The sequence below is a fragment of the Sinocyclocheilus rhinocerous genome, unplaced genomic scaffold, assembly GCF_001515625.1.
Source record: "Sinocyclocheilus rhinocerous isolate Xijiao unplaced genomic scaffold, SAMN03320098_v1.1 scaffold2082, whole genome shotgun sequence".
NCBI lineage: Eukaryota > Metazoa > Chordata > Actinopteri > Cypriniformes > Cyprinidae > Sinocyclocheilus > Sinocyclocheilus rhinocerous.
Window position 1 is genome coordinate 230,920 of NW_015665001.1, and position 18,391 is coordinate 249,310.

Consider the following 18,391-nt stretch of genomic DNA (forward strand, 5'->3'; position numbering starts at 1 on the left):
AAAAAACCTTACACTCACTTCTTCTGTTGGTGAAGCTGGATTGCGAATGATTCGCGCGAACATAGACGCATTTATGTAGATCGGGGGAGCATTCCCTTCAGAAACCAATGAAATCCACGAGTTCAGCGGCTCAGAATGTCGGGAGTAAATGATGACTATTACATCCAACAACAGAAGACCTCAATCGCTTAGGAGTCATTCTTGTCTACATCTGCTCTGGCGGTGAAACAATGGCGGACTGATGACAGCTCACTCAGGGCGGAGCTAAGGTAAGACACCAGTCCAGTCTGTGCTGAAACGCTACTGTCAATCAAACTATCGTGGGAGGGGCCTGTTTTTGTGATGTCACACAGACAGGCATCTGAGATCGGCTCGATTTGAGAAAGGGGAAAACATTTAACACGATTAAAAAAAAAACACTGGGTGGATTTTAATCATTATAGGGTGGTTGTGTACACACACTGCCAACACACATTTCAGTTCAAACAACTTGTAAAAGTGCATGTAGCATCCTATGACCCCTTTAACAGTTTGAGCAGAAACTTCAGATACTTGCTGTGGTTGAGCTAAATTAAAGAAATGAGAATACTGTCATCGTTTTGCTTTTTTTGTGGAACATAAAAGATATGTTGAAGAATTTAGTTGCTCTTTTTCCATGCAGTTGCAATAAATGGGGACTGAGGCTTTCAAACTTAAAAGTGCAAAAGCATCATTAAACTTTCATAAAAGCAGTCCATACAAATTGTGCACTATGTTTCAAGTCTCCTGAAGTCAAACAAAGTCATACAAGCTAAGAAAAGTCATGAGAAGTAGCAACTGTATACATTTTGTGAATGGAGCATTGTTTGAAATCGAATCTTTTCAACGAATCAGATTAAACTTTTAATGTAAAAAAACATTTTTTCTCAGAGATATGTTCAAATTATTTATATATATATATATATAACACCTGAATTTTTTTTAATCGTCATAGTCTTATTGTATTTATAATATTATCTACTTTGTTCTCACCATGAATATATTTTTACATTTTGTTTTGTATTATTTATAAATGTCTTTAAAAAAATAAGTTGATTGATTGATTATGTTAGTTAGTTAATTGAATATAATTGCACATATTGTTTACTTTGTTCTCACCATAAGAAGAGATGCGACTGAGATGAAAAAATATTTAATAATAATATTATTTTAAATCGAACAATAAAATAAAATAGTAAATAAATCACAAACTGTGTTCTTTATCATTACAATTACAGTATTGATTAGATTTTTTATATTTTCGATTTTTTTGTTTTTATTTTAGTTTAAGTTTTATGAATTTCTTGTGTGTTTTTTTTTTTCGACTTGAGTTTTAAAAAAATATGAATTGTTGCCTTGGCAACTAACTGAAATAGTTTTTTAAATGAAAAAAAAATTGTGTGTATAAAACTTTTTTATATTTTATTTCATAGCAGTTAAAGTTTTTATTTTAATTAATGGAATGTTTTAATAAAGTTTTTCTATAATTTTAGTTTCTCATCTGAACTCCAAATGATAGTGAGTAACTTATATTTCAGTCTGTTCCTCACAAAGCTACCATACGGCTTCAGAATATGGCGCAAAAGCCAAAGTGTACCACTTTAATGATTATTTTCTGAGTTTTATCGTGCTTTTATGTCATTTTTGAAGCTTGAAAGCCTGTTCCTTATTCTTTGTAATTGCACGGAAAACAGCGACCAGGACAATTCTCCGAAATGTCTCCTTTTGTGCTCAACAGAAGAAAGAAAATCACTTGACTCTGGAGCCGCATGCTGACAGAACTTTTATTTCCGACTGAACTATTCCTTTAAAAATTCAAGCCCTAACACAGAAAGCCAAGGCAGTCAAAGACATCTGAAGACTGCTTTACAGCATCCACCCAAAAAAAACAACTGGGAAAAAAGCTTTAAACAGCAACTGAGAGATTTGATGGCAGACGAGGAACATCACTGGAGTGACATTTCTTTGTGCGAGTGTGCGGGTGTGTGCATATTCATGCCGCACGAGTTCATGTGATGTTAAAGCGTTGTGCACATATTAGCGCAGAGGGAAGGTCAGGAACAGACTTATATGAGCTCCGCTGACATTTGCCTGGCATTTTTGATTCACTGACGTCTTGTGATAGATCTTCCATCCCTCGTTCTAGACGCAGGTGATTATAGATGACCTGTTTGCTCTTTTGATGTTTACAGAGGAATTCTGAAGGTGTTTTCTCAGCAGATTGGATATTAGAGGCTCTAATGTTGCATATATTATTAATGCGGTTTCACATGTCATCATGTGACAGCAAATGCTCTTCATCTGAAACCTGCTGATTCTGCTCGCTAAAATCCAGGGCTTTGTTTCATGTTCGCTCGCTGTTCCAGGATCACGCTGACTTTATCTAGTGGGGAAGAGAAGCTCCCATCATTCTGAGTCTTTGTGGTGTTGTCAGACAGACCTGAACTTTAAAGCAGTCTCCTGAAGAAAGCAGACCTGCTAGATATTCATATATTAAGTAACTTTTTTTTCTGCATCTACCAAAGGCGGGTTGAAAATACCAGCCATAAATATTCCATTTTGTTCCTGATATATTCGTTTTGGTGGCTTAATATGAAAAATATTCCATATTGGAGTGGTGAATAAACCTGATGAGTAAAAAAATGTCATTTTTGTTCACTGAGGTTGAAGTAATGAAGACCCATGAATTTTCTTTGATAGGTCTGTGTCTGTGGTTTGAATCACTCACACACTGTTGTTTCTGCAATTCGATATAAACCAGAAATTATGTTGCAAATCCTTATTAACTTACTAGCATAGAGGCGAGTAACTGGAAGCAACAACACTTCTGAACTTCTTCTATCTTTAAACTTTTGTTAATTGCATATGCCAGCCAAAATACAACAGGCTTTCCTTTACACGAAATGAAAGCTGCAGGGAATCATTTTGGAACTGGATCATATTTACGCAAAGTATTCAAAGATTCACATTGTAGAATATCTGTCATGAAGCCATATAAAGATGCATTGCACATGATGTCATGCTTGAACTATGAAAGACATGATCATTAATAACAATTATGAGGCCTCTGAATATGCGGTACACAATGATTAACGTGATTAACCTACTCAGACGATCATAATTTCGATGTAAAAGCTCTGATTGGGATCTTCATGCTCTTATGCTCACAGTCTTATATTATGATTCTGCGCATTTATTTATTTATTGCTTATATGAAATAATAAACTATTAAATATACTGTGTTCGTATTATTTATTTTAGATTAAATTACAGCTAATCGCAATAAAAGAAACATTACATAACTTTTCCATATAGAAAATTAGGTTTGTTTATTGATTAATTTGTAATACTTATATTAAATATATTACAAACTAATAAACATACTGTCTTCATATTCTTTATTTTAATAATGATTATTGATTAAGTTACCAGTAACTAGAATAAAATTAACATTAACTTGAATATTAGGTTTGTTTGTTGCAATATTGTTTATATTTGTTAAAAATAATAAACTAATAAATATACTGTATTCATATGCTTTGTTTTAATAATGATTAATACGTTACCCTGTAATCACAATAAAATGTTTTCTTTCATTTCTAGTGACTAAGTTGAAGTGGAGATCGCTAAACTGCAAGCTTACCTGTGTCTTCAGAAAGCAAGCGTGTTTATCCACAGTGGAGAGAGTGCACGTGTGCACATGGTTGCCAGGTTGACAAAGATAAGTAGCACATTTAGCAGATATTTCCGTATTGCGCAAGTGTAAAGCTCTGTTTTGGGGATTTTGTCTCATTATATCAGGCAACCCAGTTGTGTTCCTCTGCGGCCAGATTAAACCTTGTTGTAGTCTATTCATTCTTTTTTAGAAACCTCGCACTTTTCTACTCAATTTTAAACGTTGTAAAATTGTAAAAAAAATAAAATAAGCGTGGTCCACTGCTGCACACGTGCCACAATATCGATACAGGGCCAGCTGTATCGATACTCGTATCGTCTAATCTCTGTGACGATACATCGTCGTATCGATATTTTGAACACAGCACTACTATATAGACCAAAATCATTTTTTGAACCAGGCTGTAAACATGTTTTTTTCTGCTGTAAAGTTGGGCATTTTAACATGGGGAGTCTATGGGATTGACTCGCTTTTGCAGCCAGCCTCTAGCGGCCAGTTGATGAATTACAGTTTAAGTCACTTCCTTGTTGGCTTCACAAGAGAGAGCGGGAGGTTGCCACTTGGTTGTAACATCAAAACGGAATGTCCCAACATTCCATGACCCGACAAACGCTACATTTTCCGTGAGCAGTTGTTTGGAGGCTGGTGTTTGTCTAGACAGCATTAACTGGCCTGTAGATGGTCTGGAATCTCATGTCTTGAGCGGCAGATTAACAGTTTCCCTCGTAATTATGTTAGTGTGGATCTGAGCTTAATGAATATGATGCAGTCAGATGTTACACACTCCATTTATAGACACTCTTCTCTCTGTAACTGGCAGAGAAATGTCACTTGACCTCTTTTTATAAACTCAGCAGTTTGCACTGAAATGAAAGGACAGCGATACAGCGAGGCCGCTGAATTACATGCTCTTACATGCCTTTATTCTCAGTGATTTATAAGAGCATTAAGAGATGCTTTAATAACATCTGTGATTTAACTTTAGTAGCAAAAATTCTGTTACATTTTAATATTTTTGTTAATATAGATTCATTTGCATCATCATTTTAGTTGTAAATAAGATTATTGGAGTAAAGTACATATTACAAGAAAATACTATTTTAGTCTTTTTATTATGTCAAAATGTTTAACTCAGTGTATTACTTACAGATTCTTTGTAATTATTTGTGAGATTTACTGCCAATTTCTGAGTGAAAATTGTTTCAACACCATTTTTTCAGGGTAATGAAGTTTGTTTTCAGTGGAAATGTACGTATGCGAGTTAGTTTTTATTATTCTATACAGTCATAATGGTGCATACTTAATGTTTTTACTGATTTTTTATTGATTTTTGCTGTATTTTAGTTTTTGCATTTAAATGTTTTGCATCTTTTTATAAAAAGGTTAAATTAATGCTGTTGCTTTTATGATTTAACAACACAACAATTTTTATAGAATTCCTTAATCTAATTAAGTTATAAATATTCGGTTGTTTGTTGTGAATTTATGTTTGTTCGTAGTACAAAAATCCTAATTTATACAACTTAAAATGTGCAGAATCAAAGAAAAAAAAACAATAATCTAAAGCATAAAGGTCTCAAAATGCAACACGAAAACATGAATATCTTATAATTTAGATATAAGGTTAAATTTAGTAACAGTATTTAATGCAATTGAGTTTATGAACTAACAATGAACAACAGTTTTTTGTAGAATTCATTAGTCCATTCATTCATTAGACATTTAGTTTAATGTTAGGTTCTAAACATCCAGCTGTTCATTGTTGAAGGAACACTCCACTATTTTTGAAAATAGGCTCATTTTCCATCTCCCCTAGAGTTAAACAGTTGAGTTTTACCGTTTTCGAATCCATTCATCCGCTCTCCGGGTCTGGCGGTAGCACTTTTAGCTGTAGCTTAGCATAGATCATTGAATCTGATTAGACCGTTAGCATCTCGCTCAAAAATGACCAAAGAGTTATTTTTCCTATTCAAAACTTGACTGTTGGAAAATGAGCTTATTTTCAAAAATAGTGGAGTGTTCCTTTAACTTATGTTTGTTCATATTACATTAATCTTAATTTAAGATTTATTTAACAACTTAAAATGGTCAAATGCTATATAAGTATTATGCTTTATTTATTCATTATTGCAAAATCTAACTGAATCTGCTTTGCTAAAGTTGCAGTTTGGTTGAAATGATTGTTCCTCTGAGTTAAGGAGAATCAGTCTTCAAAGCCATTTCAGAGCAAATATATAAATGTTATAATGAATAGTCAAATAGCTGAGCAATATGGAGATTCATGCTTTACGTCTCGTGTCGGTGAGCTGTCATCTCCATGAGGATCGCGCTCAGATCAGGTCCTCTGAAAACACAGGAATATGTGGAGTTCCACATTATTGATTCTCTGTGTGATTTGACGGTTGAGTCTCAGATCAGCGCCGGTGTTTGTCGTTTTGTTGTCATCACACATGAGTGACATTTGGACGAGACTGTGTTGGGTGTGTGTGTGATTGCTGAGAGTTGAGAGACTGACGCTGATGTAATTACTGTCGAGTGCTGACACCTGTTACTGAGCACAGTGCCGCGTGTTTGCTCCTCTCTGCTCCCAGCATGCATCTGAGGAGGAAGAAGATTCATTTAACAGCCCCAAAAAAACGGCACAACTTCAGGGTTGTGCACCATTCAGAACTAAAGTAAGATTGCCTTTTAAATTACAATCTAATTCTTGAATTTCAGCTGAGGTAGCAAACAAAATGCAGAATTGCATTAGCATTGCACTATCATTTAAAAGTTTGGGGTTGGCAAGATTTTTTAAAATGTTTTTGAAAGAAGTCTCTACATTTATTTGATCAAAAATACAGTAAAATGGTGAAATATAATTACCATTTAAAATAACTACTTTCTATTTGAATATATTCTAAAATGTAATGCAAAGCTGTATTTTCAGCATCATTACTCCAGTCTTCAGTGTCACATGATCCTTCAGAAATCAATCTAATATGCTGATCTGCTGCTCAAGAAACATTTCTGATTATACATGATACAAAGTATTTTTCAGGATTCTTTCATAAAATATAAAGTTCAAAAGAACAGCATTTATTTGAAATAGAAATATTTGGTAACATTATAAATGTGTTTACTGTCACTTTTGATCAATCTAATCTTTGCTGAATAAAAGTGTTAATTTATCTCAATAATAATAAAAAAAATAATCTCACTTGTCCCAAACTTAGTAACGTAAAAGCTAAACCGAATCAAAAATATAAAAGTTGAAATGAAGAGACTTCTGTCATCATTTATCCATCTATCTGTCTGTCTATCATCATTCCATCATCCATCCATCTATCTGTCTGTCTATCATCATTCCATCATCCATCCGTCTATCTGTCTGTCTATCATCATTCCATCATCCATCCATCTATCTGTCTGTCTATCATCATTCCATCCATCTATCTATCTATCTGTCTGTCATCATTTCATCCATCCATCCATCCATCTATCTGTCTGTCTATCATCATTCTATCCATCTATCGGTCTGTCTATCATCCATCCATCCATCCATCCATCTCTGTCTGTCTATCATCATTCCATCTATCTATCTGTCTGTCTATCATTATTCCATCCATCCATCCATCTCTGTCTGTCCATCTATTTGTCCATCTGTCCATCCATCCATCTATCTGTCTGTCTGTCCGTCCATCCATCAATACGTCTATCCGTCTGTCCATACATCCATTGTCAATCCATCCATCCATCTATCCGTCTATTTGTCAGTCCATTCATCCATCGTCCCTCCATCCATCCATCCTTCTGTCTGTCTATCCATCCATTTGTCTGTCCGTCCGTCCGTCTGTTCATCCATCCATCCATTCACTCGTTTTCTTGTAAGAATGATTTTTGCAAACGATTCACAGAAATCCATTCTCTTCATTTTCACACCACTTTTCATGTTGTAGAATGCAACAGTTTAGATAAGAAAGGGTTTATATCTATCTAAAGATATAACTCGTCTTATCTATATCTATATATCTAGATCTAGTTGTGTAGCTTTTCATTTAGTTTCAGTAACTGGTATTTTGTTGCAGAATCTGTTAAATAATTAAATTTTTTGATTGTACAGATGTTAGCTCAAAGAAACAAATTTAGATGCTTTACAGTTATGCATTTGGCAGATGATTTTATCCAAAGCGTTTGACAATGCATTCATGTTAAATATTTTATCAGTTCATGCATTCCCTGGAAATCAAAGGACAATTAATGCAGGACAGCTAATTCAAATAAACCACTGCTGTGTAATTATCGTTTCAGAAATACCGGTCTACCAATATAGTGGAAGAATTTCATCAGCGTTCATTAATTTTTCGCGGATGCGGCGTGTGACTCCGGCAGCTGGAGTGGAATCTCGTTACTCCGATCGAACCGCTGACTTTTGGAAACTCCTTGTTAAAGGTCCCCTGAAATGCTTAGAAACACGCAGCGTTACTCTGTGTTGACGTCATTTTAACTGAAACAGGAAGACAGGGCGGGACATATCAAGCAGCCCCACCCCTTTTTAAAATAGCCAATAGCGTTCGTTTATATCACAGCTTGGGCTAGAGCCGTTCAGAGCCGTTGAGCTCCGTAAAACCACATTTGACAGGGTATGCCAGCCGAAATCTCATCCATATTGCTGTAAAATATAGCATTCTGTGTAGAATTCAAATAGCTCCGATACATTTTGTGGTCTGCGCCGACTCGTGCATGTGATCCACTCCATGCTATCGTGTCTCTGGACCGGAGCAGAGTGTGTGTGCGGTGGCTAGCGTGACACAGCGCGAAACCAGACTTATTTTTTTCTCAATGGAAAGCATATTTACACTGTTTGAATCGTTCCCTGTCCCCTATATAGTGCACTACGTGCCATTCACTGTACAGAAAATACTAATTCTGTGGACAAGTGACCGATTTCAGCCGCGGCTTCACTATTTTATAGTGTAGGGGGCGGGCGCTTCGGATTCTAGAGAGCATTTGATTGGACAGAAAGTTTGATGAGAAGCTGAAGTACGATGTGACGTCAAAAAAATTGTGATAATTCATGGGGACTTTAAAGCTTGTGGAGAGGCGCTGATAGAAGCAACTCTCTCTCTCTCTCTCTCTCTCTCTCTCTCTCTCTAAGTGGAGCTCATTTCCTCTTACAAGAGCTGTACAAACATGACATTCAGCACTAACAGCCCCTAATAAGGCTCATTCAGGCGTCCTGACAGCGCCCGGGCCGCTGCAGTCGTCCGGTGTGTCAGTGCATCGGCAGCTTTCGAGTGGGAGGCCGCCTGCCTGAGGAGAGATACGGCATATTATGTGTCATTGTTGTGATGGGAAACGTGCGGGAGAACAATGTAGATTCCTGCTCGAGTGATGCAGTGGAGAACGGCAGCGTCGGCTCGGTATTCGTGGGCACTAATGAACTAATGTCAAGTGTACAGAGGCTTTATCTCTACTGCTTTAAGACCTCATTATGAAGATTTTTGCGTAGAGGTTCAGAGTGCACTGGATATGACAGTGTAACATGAAAGCAATTCAATGGGGATGCATGTTTGGGTTTGTGTGTGTATTAGTGCACATGATGACTCAAGTATAATGTTCATCACTGCTTTCAAATGCCCAGATGAGCTGGACATGTTTTTTGCAACTAGTGCACATGATTATGCTGCTTGGAAAGATGTAGGGATGCATGAAATATCTGTTATCTGTTTTTACATTTAGATTACCTTTGCCATCAACTTTACATGAAGATAATCTTTAAAAACACTAAGAAATTCCTAATACTGTCAGGTGTAATCCTGAGCACATCCAAACAAATATCTATTTTTTAGTGCTATGATGCCTAAACTCACTTGAACAATTCTTGTAAAGTATTTAGTCTTATTTTTTATTTATTTAGACAAAAGTTATATATTGGCATTCATCAGTTATTTGTAACATGAAATTAAATTTCATGGAATTTTAATATCGGTGTCAGTCTTTTATTATATTTATTTATTTATTTATTTATTCTTTTTTTAACTTTGTTTAACTTTTAGTTATTTTATTTTATTTCCAGTTTAGTTTAGTTTGTTTTTCATCTATAGTTTAGATTTCATTTCATCTTTATTTAAATTATCACAAATGTTTTTAATAATTTTCGTTTTACTTAACGACAATAACCCTAAATGGTGCATCCCTAATAATATGCCTTGTTTTTGCCCATGTTTCCGTCACGGTTAAAACAATCCTAGAATGCACTGTGAAGATCTCTGTGAGAATATTAATAGATAGCAGATCTTCTGGAAAAAAAAAAAAATGTTTGATAATGCAAAACTTCCCGGCATGATGCTATGGGTTTTTTTATTGGTTGTTAGTGTGTGGCTATGTGATTGCTAGGATGTTCTGGGTGGTTTCTTATTGGCTAAAGTCAAAAGAGCCCACCCACATGTCTCTGTGATTTCTGGTCGCTATAGATATGTCTTGATTTGAGGTTCATTCTTGTCTAGATCACTGACACTAAATATGAGTAACACTAATAATGATTCTTGCCTTAGCAAACAGCACTAAATACACTGTTAAGCCACAGGCCAAGCTCTAATGCAGGCTTTAAGTTGGAATAAGGCAGAATGTTGAAATGTCTTTGATAAGCTCTCACTGTGCTCATGAGCCTAATTATGCAGATTGTCTTGATCCATAAATTTGACATTTCCAGAAGACTCTCATCTTCTTACATGTGTTTAAATAAACAGTGGAAATCGCTGCACGGCGGCGGTTACTGTTATTCATCTTCTTGATTCACCCTCCTCTTCAAAGCGCCGCGTTTGAAAGGCCTTTTCACTGTTTTAAGTAACAGCGGTTATCCCAGAATCCCTCTTCATCTGCAGATGAAAAGAGCAAAACGAAGGGCCACTCGCTTTTTACACTTTTAGCTCATTTTTACTCTGCTTTAAAGCGATAGTGCACTCAAAAATGAAAATTTGCTGTTAATTTACTCACCCTCGGGACATCCGAGATATAGGTGACTTTTTTCTTCAGTAGAAGAGTAAAGAAGATTTTTAGCTGAGACCGTGGTCCTTGGCGATTCATAACATGCAAGTCCATGGCTACCAGCATGTTGAGAATCAAAAAAGCATATAAGGTAACACAATATTAATTCCTGTGGCTCCTGGCGATATATTGAGGTCTTATGAAGCGAAATGATCGGTCTGTGCAAGAAACCGAACATTATTTACAACATTAGCACATGTAACCCAGAACCTCAGGCAAACGGTCTGAAGTGATGTCCGATTCACAAACGAATCATTCTTTTGAACTGATTCTTTTTAGTGAACTAGTTGAACCAGTTCACCAAATCGGACTGAGTCATCTGAAACAGTTCACGGCTCGAGCAGCACAGATCTACCAGTTACTCAATCAAAACTCACTTTCGGACGCCTGACAGTCATTCCGACTCTAAATGTCTGTATCCGCCGTATCTGATCCTATGATGAATGAACTGATTCAGCGCTCCAGTTCCTCCAACAATCACTGAACAGAGGAAATAGTTCGACTTGAGCCGAAGACCAATGAGCCGCTGATACAGTATGTGTATACGTGAACTGAGAGCTTGAATGAAGGGGCATAATGAACGTTTTTATGGTTTCTCATTGTTTATGTATGAAAAACATCCATGTTTCACATCATTATTGGGTGATTTAATAATGTAATTGTGTATACATTACGTCATTGCGTGATGACATGAACAAACTATTTAGAGAACCAGTTCATGGAAAATAATTGGACTTCCCCATTTGCTTGAGGCTCTGGATTACAGGTAATAATGTTGTAAATAATGTTCAGCTTCTTGCGCAGACCGATCATTTCACTTCATAAGACCTCAATATATATCGTCAGGAGCTACAGGTATTAATGTTGTGTTGCCTGTATAAGTTTTTTAGCCATTGATTTTCTGAATCCTGAAGGACCACGGTTTCAGCTAAAAATCTTCTACTCAAGAAACAAACTCACCTACATCTTGGATGGCCTGATGGTGAGTAGGCCTACAGTAAATTAAATTAACAGCAAATTTTCATTTTTGGGTGAACTACCGTATTGACCCGAATATAAGACGATGTTTTTTTCTTGGAAATACATCTGAAAAAACGCAGTCGTCTTATATTCAGGGTCTAGACTTTGACATGTCAGTAATACACCCACAACAATAGGTGGCGCCAAATACGCATAAAACGAGTGTGCCATGAAATACGTAATGTAATGCGTGTTGGAAAGATCGCCAGTAAAAACAAAAGAAAAAGAAAACCTTACAGCTGCATGAATCCTGACTGTCACGTTAGCATGATGGGACCAAACTCCCTTTGTGATTTTAAAACGTAAGACAGTACCCAGATTTGAAGACTACAGTAAGATTTAACTTCTACTGTTAATAAGATTTTGGCAGGCTACTATTAGATGGATAGCCTAAATGTCCTAATTCAGATGGGCTACCCGTTTTTTTTTTTTTAATGGTATATCAAAAAGTGTATATTTTTTAAATGTGATTGTTGGTACATTTTACCAGTTTTTACCATACTTTCAAAACAAAAATTAAAATAGGAAAAATATGCAATATGAAAATAATTGAAGACAAAATGTGTTTTACTGAGAAAAAACAAGATTTGGTTTTTAAAAAGCCTTTTTCCAAAAGGTACATCTGGAAAAAGGGGGGGTCGTCTTATAATCAGGGTCGTCTTATATTCGGGCCAATACGGTATTTATTTAAGCTTACTTGCAAGGTTTTTGACACACAGAGGATCTGTTATTAACCTTCGTGGTCCATGCTTGCCGAAATAACATGAACCAGAAACTTGAAGTTGAGCTCTTTAGACTGTGGTCAGTAACCTAGTAATACCCTAAACCATGCTAAAGGCACAGGCAAGCATGCATTTTCTTTAGAGTGTGTAAAAATCCGTTAATATTGTGTTGTAGGCCTCCACAGACAAGACTCTTTTTAGCTGCATTGATTTTAAAAGGCTTAGAGATTTATTTTTTAACTGCTTCATTGAGCATCTCAGCTGTGGCATGTTCCTGTTCTCCTCTATTTTTCCTTTGTTCTCGCTTCTTTAATTAGGCTGCTAGTTTGGATGTTTATCGTCACTGAAACCTTCTCCATGGATAAGGATTGTCTTTAGGATTAGCTGAAGGATGTAGGGTGAGTTTTGTATTAATGTCTGTATCAGATCGCTGTGCTCGATTTAACTGGGATTAATTGAGCAGCAGTATCACACACTCAGCATCTGTGTACAGTAGAGACTTCTTGCGTCATCTATATGGAAAACTTCCCACGGAAAGGCTGACGCTGTCTTTAAAGCAGAAGTTTGGTTTTGCTTTTAAATTCCTAACCATAACCTTTAACTGTGAGAGAATCCTGTTTTTGAAGTCACTTTTATTTTTTTACTGTAATATTGTGAAATATTATTGCAATTTATAATAACTATTTTCTATGTGAATATCTTGTAAAATGTAATTCATTTCTGTGATCAAAGCTGAATTCCCAGCATCATTACTCCAGTCTTCAGTGTCACATGATTCTTCAGAAATCATTCTAATATGCTGATTTGCTGCTCAAGAAACATGTATTATTAGTAGTAGCAGTAGTAGTGTCATTATCAATGTTGAAAACAGTTGTGCTGGTAAATCAATGACTGAGGTAAAAATTACATTGCATTTTTTTAAGAATCTGATTTTATAAAATAACTAAGAAAAATTAAAATATTCACAAATAATAAATATACGGAAAAAAATTAAATAATTAACTGCACAGATATTTTTCAAATTAAATAAATATTACCAGTTTAACAGGCTATTTAAATAAAGTGAATGATCTGCAAATCCCATGAGGCACTGCAAATAATGTAATCACTTATTTAAAAATTGACAAATTTTGTGTTTAAATATTAAACTGTTACAAATTCTATAACTTTATAATATTTTATGGTTTTCATGATTTTTTTAACAATATTTTAATATTAAATATCAATCTTTCCTGATCTCTTACCTTGTGATTTCTATTCCAATGGTAACAAATCACTCTTCAGGATCATGGGTAATGTAGTTCTTCATTAGGAATTTGTCAATTAAACACTTTAAATACTGAAAAAATTAAATAATTTAACTGCACAGATATTTTTCAAATTAAATAAATATTACCAGTTTAATAAGCTATTTAAATAAAGTGAATGAACTGCAAATCCCATGAGGCACTGCAAATAATGTAATCACTTATTTAAAAAATGACTAATTTTGTGTTTAAATATTAAACTGTTACAAATTCTGTAACTTTATAATATTTTATGGTTTTCATGATTTTTTAACAAATATTTTAATATTAAATATCAATCTTTCCTGATCTCTTACCTTGTGATTTCTATTCCAATGGTAACATATCACTCTTCAGGATCATGGGTAATGTAGTTCTTCATTAGGAATTTGTCAATTAAACACTTTAAAACAGCGTATTTTACAGGAGTATTTTCCCCATTCATTTTCTCAATAAGGATTTAAAAAAATTATTCAGTAAAATTAAATAAATATTACCAGTTTAACAGGCTATTTAAATAAAGTGAATGATCTGCAAATCCCATGAGGCACTGCAAATAATGTAATCACTTATTTAAAAATTGACAAATTTTGTGTTTAAATATTAAACTGTTACAAATTCTATAACTTTATAATATTTTATGGTTTTCATGATTTTTTTAACAAATATTTTAATATTAAATATCAATCTTTCCTGATCTCTTACCTTGTGATTTCTATTCCAATGGTAACAAATCACTCTTCAGGATCATGGGTAATGTAGTTCTTCATTAGGAATTTGTCAATTAAACACTTTAAAACAGCGTATTTTACAGGAGTATTTTCCCCATTCATTTTCTCAATAAGGATTTAAAAAAATTATTCAGTAAAGAGTTTAAAGCCATGAATCAAACTAGATACTGATTTTGAAGTAGGCCTATAAAATATATTTTGCAAATATCAAAAATATATTTATATTTTAAACGATTAATCATGAATAATGTTAGTACTTTGGAAATTAAACACAGAAGCATATATCATCACTTAACACCCTTACAGCTCATCTTGGATCAGTCTTGAAAGGTTTATATTTTATTGTCATGAATAAATTTCTTTATGGAAAAAAACTTTACTTTACAAACCTGAATGTTGCGCTTTCATACTCTACAGTGTTATCAACACCTCAACAAAAAAACGGACTGATTCTCCCTGTGAAGTCGGCAATAACCATCCAGAAATCTCCTTCAGCTGAAAGTAGAACGCCCGGATCTGATAGAGCTTAATATAACCGGAGACCAAACACGAGGTCAGTCTCTCCTGATGTTATTTCATCAGTCACGTCGTTCGCTGCTGAATTACAGGGTGTTTTGGGGCAGGAAGAGAGAACGCAGAATACTTTCTTACATCTATCTGTACTGTGAACTGTAAAATAAATATCTAGAGAGCAGAATATCAGAGAGATCAGCTGGTGGGCTCTTTTGCCTCGAGGCCAGTAAGAAACCATCTAGCAATGCTGTAGCTGTACACAACTATACTGTATCTCCACAGAGTGACATACAGACACACAGATGGATAAATAAATAAATAGAAGGACATATAGAAGGAGGTTCAAACATCACACAAAGACCTGAGAGTTACAAGACTCTTAACCCTGGTTACTCTTCGGATGTAAAAGAGGGTAGATATGTAAGGTATGATTATAAAAACATTCTTTTTCCAAAAATAGTCAACATGGTAAAGTGTTCATTTGACTTAATTCATCAGATCAGAAAATTACTGGATCACTGCACTCATGACAGTTCATCTTCAATACTCGTCTTCTGTAGTCTGTGCTCTACTGTACATTACATCACAGATCCGACTGCTTTCTTTATAACACCAGTCATGCGTTCAGCAGATTCAAGTGTTCGTTTTTTCTCCTCTCTGGAATGTTTGAAGCGGGTTGCTATGGATACAAACCTGAAGTGGTTACACTTTCAAGCAGCTGCCCAGTATATCACTATCGCAGTAAGTTTTTCACATGGATTTAACTGCATTTTTACATTTGATGATGAACATTTGTGGTTTTGATTGTAGTTAGTCAGATGCTACATTGGTCTTCCCAAATGCAGTTGCCTAGCAATTTTATTCACCCAAATGCAATTTTTTTTTTACCTTTAATCCCATTGCAAGAGAAACAGTCTTGATGTCAGTATTTGTGCAAAACTGCTTAACAGGCATTTTCCCAGAATGCTTTTGTATTGGTTTTGTGTTTTCTCAGCTTAACTTTGGCAAGAGCTGAGGTACTGTAATCACATTAGACATTCACAAAGCATTTATCCTCTATAATGTGGTTTATTTCAGCGTCAAACAGAATATTTAACTGGAAATAACTGATTGGATCCAACACGGAATTGGATTCCTTAGACTTGGGCCAGTTTACGTCTAAATAACACAAAGTATCAAAGTTGAGTGTGTGCGTTGTCCTGTAGCAAATCAGCCATATCTACTAACTAGAAGATCACAGAGAAACATTGTAGTAACTACCTAGAACACCCTAGCAACTTTATATTGACCCCCTAGCCACAAATCAACATATCCTAGCAACTGCACTGACTGTATCCCAAACAACAACAAAATAAGCTAACATGTGATTGCATTCGTTCTCTCTTCATTCCACATTCCTTTACTTATGGAGCTGGTGAATTTCTCTTTTTTTCTTGATATTGTTCTCTGTTCATTTCTCCTCTCTCTACTCTTGTAGCTGGTAAATTTCTCTTATTTTCTCTTTTCTGTTCTTTGTTTCCTCTGGCTTTGCATCAATCCATCTATTTCTGTCTTGAATGTATTTTTATCCTGTTTAAACACGTCCACCACTCATGCTGCTCTCTCTCTCTCATCCTTCTTTGTCCACAACTGCAGTCTTTCTTGTCTGGTTTTGTTCATTCAGTCATTGGTCCTCTTGACTTTATTGATCTTCCTGGTGGAGATTCATTGGTCTGTTACTCTTCTCTTCTGGTCTGTTCTTATGTCAGCCAATCAGATTTCAGTTAAGATTAAATAAATAAAAAAATAGCCACCAGTTGGCTAATAGTGTTTTTGATGTATAAAAATGGTTATATATTTGTTTAACTCACAAAATAGTAATATTAATTCAATGGACTATAACTTTGCCCCATTTGTTTCAGTCAAACTGTTATGTTGCCATATTGAATTTTGTATTAATTTTACTTTTATGAACTAGTCCTTAGATCTTTTTTTTTTTTTGTCCAGTGAAAACCAGTGTCGGAAGATTCTTTTTTGTGTTTTGTTTTGTTTTGTCAAAACCATTCAGCATAAACAAAATCAACATGGCTGCTTCAAGTTAATGAATGGTTATGACCATAGCAATTTTGCTTAAAGTTTCATAACTCTTGAATGCAGTGATCAAATTTGGCAAAAATTGGTGCATCTATGCATTGTATGGATATGAGGAAGCATTCCAAATTTGATGATGTTCGGACAAAAGGTGGTGCTATAACAGAGCGTGGACCTGAAATACTGATAAAAATACAGTTTTTGTTTTATGCTCTAGTGATAAGCTTAAAACTGGTTCTTGGTTCTTGTAGAACCACTTCTGTAAATATATGTGTACGCTTTACATCTTGGTTTTGGATTTTCTGATTTCCTGTATTTGTCTATCTGTGTTCTTGTATGCAAATTAGTGCACTAAACTCAAGTATCCATAGTAAGCAGTCTTTTTTGCAGGCTTCAGCGCTGGCGTTCAGCAGTCTCTTATCTGCCACTTTACATGTGAAGTGAGCTGCTCTCTGCTACTCTGTGCTGCAGTGGATATCAAATGAATGATCGGAGGATACGAGCATGTTCATTTTCATACGCCTCAGCAGATTTTACATTCATATTCTCTGCGCTCAATAGACCACATTATCTCTCCAAAACTTCTCTTGAGTTTCAATGGCTTTTCACATCATTTTTGACCTCTAGTATGTAAATGCTAGAGATTGTGCTGATAAAACATGTTGCTGCAATCTTGGGAGAGATTTTGGAGGTTTCACTGTATGAGTTTGAGCATTAATGGGTTGTATTCAACACTTTTCCATTTTATGTTTTGGCCCTTTTTGACATTTTTTAAGTATTCTTTCTTACCATTTCTTATAAGTTTAGTTATTTATGGCTACTGTATTTTCCACCTGTTTTGACATTTAGAATTTAGAATTTGCTGAAACCTTTTTTCAGGCTTCTATGTGAAAAAAATTTATTTTGGTAATTTTGCAGATTACATGATGATAACATACAGCGTAGTATTAAACATGTCACCATTTTTAAGTAAATATCAAGTAAATATATTTCTAAAGGTGCTGTTGACATGACATTTTCACCAGATGTAGGTAACAACCCAAGTAATCCATACATACAAAGAAAACAAAACAAATAAGTTCAGAAATTAAGTTATGTGCAATAAAATGGAATGACCCAGGGAAAAATTATTGACCACGCTTACTGAAATTTATTTAATACTTCGTACAAAAGCCTTTGTTGGTAATGACAGCTTTACGCCTCCTGTATGGAGTAACTAATGGCATGCATTGCTCAGGTGTGATTTTGGCCCATTCTTCCACACAGACAGTCTTCAAATCTTGAAGTTTCCGTGGGCCTCTTCTATGAACTCTAATCTTTAGTTCT

General features: G+C 35.0%; 1 protein-coding gene across 2 annotated transcripts in view; it reads left to right on the forward strand.

Moving 5' to 3' along the window:
• LOC107730784 (alpha-(1,6)-fucosyltransferase-like) overlaps positions 1 to 18,391 on the forward strand; it is a 106,575-nt gene that overhangs the window by 5,904 nt on the left and 82,280 nt on the right. Inside the window, exon 2 of one of the 2 annotated variants that reach the window (XM_016541720.1) lies at positions 14,900 to 15,035. The exons of the other annotated variant lie outside the window; for it this stretch is intronic. The gene's annotated coding sequence lies outside the window, so the exon portion shown is untranslated. The remainder of the gene's footprint in view (positions 1 to 14,899; positions 15,036 to 18,391) is intronic. 2 annotated transcript variants of the gene reach the window in all.